The 8,930-nt window shown below is 40.6% G+C and overlaps 1 long non-coding RNA gene across 4 annotated transcripts; it reads left to right on the forward strand.

Annotated features, from left to right (window-relative positions):
* Positions 1-6,282: 6,282 nt before the first annotated feature.
* LOC307042476 lies at positions 6,283-8,673 on the forward strand. 4 transcript variants are annotated; one of them, XR_013809134.1, is made up of 5 exons: positions 6,283-6,401; positions 6,778-6,838; positions 7,372-7,495; positions 7,675-8,097; positions 8,534-8,673. It is a non-coding gene; the product is annotated as an uncharacterized lncRNA (long non-coding RNA). The 4 variants fall into 4 exon arrangements; XR_013809135.1 differs by lacking the exons at positions 6,283-6,401; positions 6,778-6,838 and adding an exon at positions 6,984-7,032; XR_013809136.1 differs by lacking the exons at positions 6,283-6,401; positions 6,778-6,838 and adding an exon at positions 7,040-7,194.
* The last annotated feature ends 257 nt before the right edge of the window (positions 8,674-8,930 follow it).

Here is an 8,930-nt window from a genome sequence, read left to right on the forward strand (position 1 = left end):
ATTAGATCAAATATGTTGTAGTGCACTGTCACAACCTAGCAAAGCAAAATAATCGTTTTTTTCGATTATGTTGTTTTCGTAATTGTGGCAGGCCAAAATCGTAATTGCGATTAAAATACGATTAATTGCACAGCCCTAACACACACACACACACACACACACACACACACACACACACACACACACACACACACACACACACACACACTTTTTGTCTAACACGATAAGACAGTTCTGTACTGTTATGCTGTTATGTTCAGTCGTTGTTCTTATGTTGAACATGAATACATTTACTTTGTAAGTAATTATGGGACGTATTTCTTCTTTCATAGCAATTTTTCTTCATACTTTCTTGCCGTGAAATAGGTCTTAAATTCTATTCAAAGAGGTCTTAAAAAGGTCTTAAAAAGTCTTAAATTTGAGTTGGCGAAACCTGCAGGAACCCTGATGTCCCTGTAATTGGTAATTGTAAGTCGCTTTGGATAAAAGCATCAGCTAAAATGAAATGTAATGTGTTGTGAGATGTATCCATAGATTTCTCCATGTTGCTCTCAAAGTGCACCAGATTGATGCTTTTAACTTCAATATTTAAAAAAAAATCGACCCCCTTACAGGAGGTGAGGTCCGCCCCCCACTCATAAAAAATAGCATTTTATCCCTGCCTAAATGCCGTGAGCTGATTATCGAGCCTTCATTGTACTGTGTGTTTGCGTGTGGGGGGCGTTGCAGTAGAAAATTCCACTGCAGCGCCACTGTGGGCTAAGCCCCGAATGTTTTCAGGACCAGGCGACGCCCCTGGCTCTAACTCAGGGGTGGGGAACCTTTTTCCTCTCAAGGGCCCTTTCAATTTTTTCAACATCCTCCGAGGGCCTTACAAATTATTGACCTCTGCTTAAAAATACTAAAATCACAGCCCATTCATTTTGCCTTTCTTTCATGCTGTGCAAAGAAAAAGCAACCTCTTAATTAGGGATGCACCGAATATTCGTCCGCCGAAAATTATCGGCCGAAAATGGTTAAAAAGGCACCGAAAAAATATCACCGAATGTCAGGGAACAGGGTTACGTTGGTAAGCTAACGTGTTGTTGTGATCACGTAATCAAAACGCGGCGACAAGCACGGCGCGCGACCATGCTCGCGGCTGGCTCACAGCCAACATGTCTGGTGCTTGGAGATATTTAAAAATATCAGCGAAAGAGGCGCGGATTGCGATTTGTAAAACGTGTTCAGCAGACATTTCTCGAGGGGGTGTAACCGCAAATACTTTCACCACTTCAGGATTACTCCACCACTTGAAATCAAAACACCCGGACAAATATGCGGAGTAAGATCAAATCACAAGCACTGACAGCGAGTGACTGTGCAGCTCTGCCTCTCATGTGCTTGATGAGAAGAGGAACAGACTTATGGCTGATAAAGCAGAGAAGCTACAAAAAGAACCTCCCACTTTTCCTTAATAAGTAGACAAGGCTGGCTTATCATAGTTCTACATGTCTACTCTATACCCACTTTCCTGAACAATTTTCATTGTGAGTTATAATTCACCATCTCAGGTTATCATTAGTGGGAAATGACAGCAGCACAGTGTTCAATATATTGTACTTTCGGTATCTAAATGATACAATGTTGTTTACATTGCTCATGAGGACAGACCACCTTATTTGCAGATTCTTGAAATTGTAATTTAATTTGTAATTGATTGTGGATTTTGTATCCAGTTTTCACTTTATGTATCTTTATACAATGTTTACTACTTTGCTTATGAGGACAGACAGCCTTATTTACAGATTCTTGCAATTGTATTGTAATTTCATTTGTAAATAGTTACATTCATGTGGATTTATCCAGTTTGCACATTTGTATGCATGCACTTATAGGTGCATTTGTTGTTGTTGAAGGCCTGGCTATTACAGTCTTTATTTACACTATTTTGTTGTAGGCCTACTGGCCTAGATGTTTATGCAGTTTTAAAGCACCTTGGCTTTGTTCTGAATGCACTTTGTTGTAGCTATCCAACAGAGAAAAGAAAATGCACTTGACTTGGAATTAATGTACTGTAGGCATTCAAAAGTGCTGAATAAATGTTTTATGGACCCATAATAGTGATTATTATTTAAGTTAAGTTTTGCCATAATCATGTATTTTTCCATAATCAGGCAGCTAAACAACATTGGTAAAAAATGTATACATTATATATATATATGTAATATATATATATATATATATATATATTTCTATTAATCATTTTCGGCATTCGGTTTTCGGCCAACTGTTTCCTATTTTCGGTATCGGTTTCGGCCAAGAATTTCCCATTCGGTGCACCCCTACTCTTAATCCAGATATCTTACCATGACTCGTGCATGCATTCACATGCATGACCACCAAAACAGAAAGTATATGGACACAAGATGTGTGCAAATGTATTTAGTTCCCTATCCATATGGACGTGATTTAAGTGGGGGGGGACCTAACCTCCTCTAGGGGGTCCGGGGGCATGTTACCCCGGGAAGATCTTTTTTTAAATGTTGAAAGTTAAAAGCATCAATCTGGTGTACTTTGAGAGCAACATTAGGAGATCTATGGATAGATCTCTCAACATCCCTATGAAACAAAACTGTAAGCAGATTTATTTTTCTTTATGGATATTTTACAAATCACTCCCCTTTCAAACTGTATTCTTGTTTATTAATAACAACTTTTATTTACTGTCATATAGTATTTTATACCTGTTTACTTTATTCTCTTGTTTTTTTATAACTATAATGATCATATAAAGATGTGCCTTTACCTCACTGGTTGGAGAAAAAGCTTCTTATATTCGTTAGCATTGGCCAGGAAAAACAGGCACTCGCTTGTTTAATTTTTTTGCGGTCGAGATTTCTTAAATTTTTTTCTTTTTTGCTTGTGTTTATAAATTACCTCGAGGGCCGTACCAAATGGTCACGCGGGCTGTATACGGCCCTGGGGCCGGAGGTTCCCCACCCCTGTTCTAACTGTTAGATAAGCTATCTGGCCGTGTATGGTTTGTGAGGGCTGCGTATACAGTAAACAGTGTCCGCTGTTTATGCATATTGGATACAAATCGTTATTGCACCCTTTAGATTTGAGACCGACAGACATATAGAGGAACGGACCGATTGTCACTGCCCTTCCCTGAAACCCCTGTTAGTGTTTGTATGTGTTTGTTTCTACTGTGTGTCTCTCTCTCTCTGCCTGCTGGTCTGCTCGACAAGGCTGGGAGCAATCTCCAATCAACCACACCGGCAACCTGCTCATCAGCCACACTATGAAAGCCTGCAGCCTGCACTCATTCCCTGCCGGATGGTTGCCGTGAACAGTTTGCTGCGTGCCGCTCTAGCTTTTTATCAGCATATTCTTTGACAACTTTGTCTGCTTTTGCCTCACACTCATTTGTATGTCTCTCCCAGGAGGAATCCAAGGCCTTCCACACTCCCAAGACCAGCCAGGCCTCTCTACCCACCCTGGAACAACTGTTTCCCACTGCCGCCATAACCAACCTCCCCTTTTCTAATAAACAAATGTAACTTTCACCAACTGATTCCGAGTCTGATTCTGGGTCCCCTCCAGTACATGTGACACCTACAGTGACTCGTACTAGCTGCTGGTCGCATTTATAAAAAAAAGAAAATAATTCTGATAAATCTGAACGATAAAGCATGTTATCATACTCTAAAATAATAACATTCTAATTAAAAAGTCTAACTTGCAGCTGAAAATGTTTTAATAATAGTAGGGCATAATGTTCTAACAATGTTATCAAAAAAATGAAGACAAATTATCTTTCTGGAAGCGAAAAAAGGAAGAAGAAAAAAGATGGAGATGAGAGAAAAAAAAAAGACAGTGGTAAGTAAGTTGAGTAGATAACGATGAAATACGAAATAACTAAATGTTGCTAGTCTAACCTTAACGGCCCGTCCACACAGCAGCTTTGAAAAAATCTTGAAAATCTTGGAGGTGGGCGTGTCTGAAAGCTTGGGGATTTTTTGCGACCAACAACCAATCACATGAATCTCCCGCCCCGACATACAAAGCAATAGCAATGTTAAAGCGAAGTAAACTGGATATAAACTCCCCAAACAGGCGAAAAACTACCAGTTTAACCCACTGTCTCTGCCAACTCCCTCCATGCCTGGTTCCTCCGGTTTGTATCCCGGTAAATAGTCTGGTCGTAAATAACCGGGTGATTTGCTACCGTAATTTCTCGTTTGGAATATGAGGAAATGAACTGCGGACTGGCTCTCCCAGCTTGCAAGCGGTTTGATTGGCTAGCGCTTGTACTGTCAGGGGAAAATCAGCTAACTTTTTATGTAGGCTAGTTAACTGATGAAGCTGTGTCCGACTGAGCTAACTGTCAGCTATGAATGTTAAATTAGGAAATGTAGATGCAAGACATTTGGACAAGTGTTCTCTAAATAACTTATTGTTAAGTTAGTGTTCTCTGTGTGGAGTGTATTTTATTGTATTTTGCTTCTCTGTAGTGTACTCCTAGTGGTTTTATGATGATACTGAAAACTGTATATTTCAACCTTGGTAGCCATAGTGCAGGCTCCAGCACAATCCTCTGTATTGGAACCATGTTCACTTACATTATCCCTTTCAAATGAAATGGAAATAGTAAACAATAGTGGAAGCTATCCCCAAGAACAACATTCGAAAGCTGAATATGAGGAATTTTAATTATATAAAGTGAAAGCATTTTGAATTGTTAACATGTTACTGTAATAAGTTTCACTTTATTATCCATCCTCAGGATCCTTTCTTAAGTTTCTGGCACCAGCAGCAGCAACGGAAAAGGATAAGGTGCCCCCTCCAAATGCTGATGATGGTAAGTTAAGTATTCCACTTTTAATTGATTATACCTGCATCGCACTCCAAAGATTCCTTGTAACATGATATTTCCTGTTTCTTTTTTGGTCATAGCAGTTCAGTCAACATCTACCTTGAGTGGGGCGTCAACATCTTCCTCCAGTGGGGTGTCAACATCTTCCTCCAGTGGGGCGTCCACATTTGCCTCCAGTGAGGCGTCAACATCTGCCTCCAGTGAGGCGTCAACATCTGCCTCCAGTGGGACAGCAACATCTTCTCATCATGAAGATGACAAGTCAACCCCTACCTCCAGCTGCACTATCACGACTACAAAAGGTTTGATCACATCAGAAGACCCTGCACAATGGCCAAATGTCCTGAATGATAGTGAAAAGTGTGCACTAGTAATAAGAGGACCAATACAAGAAGCAGATATAGTCTTTCTGCAGAATACTGAAAAAACTTCATGTAGATTAACAAAGGAAAACTATTCTGGTTTTAATTGTTCTTTTCTATGCGTGATTTATTCGTTTTTGTATGTCTTAACGTGTCTAACACAAGAAAAAGCTGATGAAAGCTGGTTCGAGGGGCCCCCAGTGAATTTTTGCCTAGGGCCCCCACAGACCCTAGAATCGGCCCTGCATAATGGACACACAGTGCAAAAGCCAAAACCCATTGCAGGCCAGAGTTCCTGTTAGCCGGTAATTATCGGACTATGACCGGTAAAATATGCTGAAGACCGGCAAATCTAAATCTCTCCGGTCAAAGCGTCCGGTCAAAATATATTTCCCCTTAGTGCAATACCGCATCAGTTGCGCAACTTGCACCACTTACAGTATGTGACAGACAAAAGAGTATGTGACAGACAAGAATAGTCAATTATATTGTCGAACAAGTAATTTGGAGAAAGAGATGTCCTGTGTGGGTTGATTGTGCGTTGATCTGTTGGTAAGGCCTCTGGGTTCCGGTGGGCATGTAAACAAATGCATAATTGTTACGTCCCAACTAGAGGAAGAGGAATGCAAGACACACCAGTATGTAATTGGTAATAATTATAAGTGTTTATTTAAAATAGCTGGGTAACCAAAATGCCAGGCATGCAGCCTGGAACAAACAAAAGGGCCAAAAGGGCACAGGTTGACAAATAACAAAACAAAAGGAGGACTCTAAGAAAGGAGTCTAAAGACATACAGGGAAAATAAATACTAATATACTAAATAAAGAACGAAACAAACCCTCACTTTAAAAGTGGTACAACTAACACAAAGAATCTATATAAACACACAACTAAACTACAGGCAACCGTCACAGAATCCTAAGCTACTCTAAACACTAACTAAGCTACTCTACACTCTAACTAAGCTACTTTAGACACTACTAATCACACAAGTTTAACCACAGAACCAGCGCCGTATAGACTGAGAGTTACGTCATCTCCGTTCACTCCAATGGACCACTTTTTTACAGCAATGGCGGATCGTGGAGCCTCTCAATCGTTCCCCGGAAGTTAGCGCCAAGGCTAGCAGAGCTGTAGAGTTGCAGCATAATAGACCGTTCGTGACGGACTTTTAAAGGTAAGAAGAAGTTTAAAGATTTATATTGCGGATATTATCAGTACATCTGATTCAAATTAACATGTGTATTAAAGGATGTCAGTGGATTATCCCTAAATTATTAGATTTAGGGAATGTTTACAGATAACAGATAAAGCTAGGATAACGGATCAAGTTAGCAACACACGTTGAACAGCCTTTTAATTATAAATTCCGTTCTCTTAGTGTCATTTCGTCCAACGTTGTTGAATTAGAGAAGAGGGGCTTCTAAACGGGATTGTATGCGGGGGTGGAGGGAGTTAAATATTAGATAAATATAATTTTGGTGCGTGTAAGTGTGAGTGTTTTTAGCAGAGCCATATTGTGTTGATTATTACCTGTCTGTATAATGTTGCAGCTCAGCTGATTTTGGATTGATGGCAAAGGGAGAGGGACTTAAGTGAGAGTGAAAACACAAGGTAAGTTTAATACTACTGTTTTATATAAGTAAGCATACTAAACATGTATTCTATCACTGTATTATATAAGTAATCTTGTTAGTAACCTACTGTATGGCAGGTGGAGGGGCAGTGATGTTACGGGTGGAGGAGCAAAACTGCAAAACTGCAAACTCACAAGACAGAGAAATCAAAGTTTGTTCTCCAGAGAAGAGGTCGATTTCACTTCATTTATTTCATATTTTCTAAAGATGTGGAAATGGCAACAAAAAAAAACTTGAGAGCTGTAACCAAGACAACTGTAACAACATGAGTAGAGAGCCACCAAGGTTTTTCAAGTCCCTCTCTTACTCCATTTTGCCAACCCAAACTTCCAGGTACATCACTGGACACCTTGCTTGTTTTTGTTGTTTGCGCTCCTCTGGCTGGGTGCTGGCAGGTGGAGGGCAGTGATGTTGGCAGGTGGAGGGGCAGTGATGTTACGGGTGGAGGGGCATTGATGTTAGCTGTTACACACCAGGCTCAAACTTAACACATTGCATCCTTCTTTGCAGTGTCCTTATTCCTGGAAGGGGAATCTGCAATTCCTGCAGAGTTTTGTAACCCGTTGGTCCGCACGCAAAGCACATTTTTAAAGCCTTCTTAATTGTCTCATTGCTCCATTTCATCCCCTTTGTGGTGAGTCTGCCTAATGCCTTAAGTTGGTGTTTTTAAAACGTTTTCTTATATTTGTTGTCCCTACTTTTCATTGTTTTCTTGAGAGCTGCATTTTCCTTCCTGATTTTCCTAAGTGCAGACTTTGCTTTTTTGGTGATTCCTTCTTGGCTCTTTAATTTTCTCTTTAATTTTTTTAATAGATCTGTTTGACTGGCTGCTGGTTCCCTCGTATGCTGACTGGCTGCTGGTTCCCTTGTATGCTGACTGGCTGCTGGCTGAGTGGGTGGTGTCCACCCTCCCTGTCTCTCCTCACTAGCCATGTCCTCTCTTTCTTCACCCTCACTTTCCTTTATCTCAGTCTCCTCATCCCTTCTTCCCTCAATCTTTTAGACTAATGTAAGTAGAAGACATGGCACTGTAGATTTTCGAACATTTAAAATATTATACCACTTAAAAATAAGAAATATGACTTTTGTTACTAAGAGTTCATACTTATTATACCTGTGTCACCTTTCACACTATAGCTGTGATCATGAGCTATGGGCTTTGTAGATACAGGTCCCGGGGTGAATCGTGGTGCAGGGGCCCTTCTCTTTTTGACCACAGGGCGATGCACGAAGACGGTGGGTATAGCCTCTGCTCTTAGCCTAGTCTTGCCCTTTTTTGTCTTGACAAACTGTTCTGCATCAAAATGTGCCTGCAGAGTGACTTGAGGTTACTTCACACACAGAACAACTCAGTTTTGTCTGCCCACATACATATTCCATAGTGGTTGAATACACAGTATTAGGAAACACTTTATACTTACTGGACATGTTATACTCATTACATACTGTATATAAAATATGACCAAGAATGTGAGACAACTTTATAGAAATTCATATCACATCTGTTACTGAGGCCATTTGTCATACTTGTTAAACTCACAAATAATAAAGTTCCATAACTTCAGTTGGGAACAAAGACCACACCTTATCTCCCCAAGGCAATTTCCCATCCAATAGGTGTGCTATATAGGTGTGTATAACCCTTTCTCCTGTCTGTTACTCTCTCTTTCAGCACAAGAACCAGAGGGGGATTCAATGGAGCCTGAATACCTGCACTGAGACCCTCACCCCTCACCCTGCACCCTGAGTCTCAACTCTGTGTTTTTCAAGCCTTTCCCTGTTTTTTTGTATGAAACAAAACATTAAGCTTTCCCAATGGTGTGGTTTTCGTTTTGTGAAAAAGTGCAAATGCAGTGTTTGTATATAATATCCTCAGATATTTTTTTGCTGTTGGTCGTGAAATTGCTCCTGCTGACTTGAGCCAGCCATTTTTTCCTCCGCTCTGTGTCAGTGGGGAAGCCGTACATTCGTACTCCTTTCTCGGAGCGATTTGAGCATCCCCAGGCAGCACAGCTAACCATGGTGGCGACTAGGAGGCGGCACAGCAAACCAGGACAACACGGAGGAAA

This window comes from Notothenia rossii (genome assembly GCF_949606895.1).
Source record: "Notothenia rossii genome assembly, chromosome: 6".
Classification (NCBI taxonomy): Eukaryota; Metazoa; Chordata; class Actinopteri; order Perciformes; family Nototheniidae; genus Notothenia; species Notothenia rossii.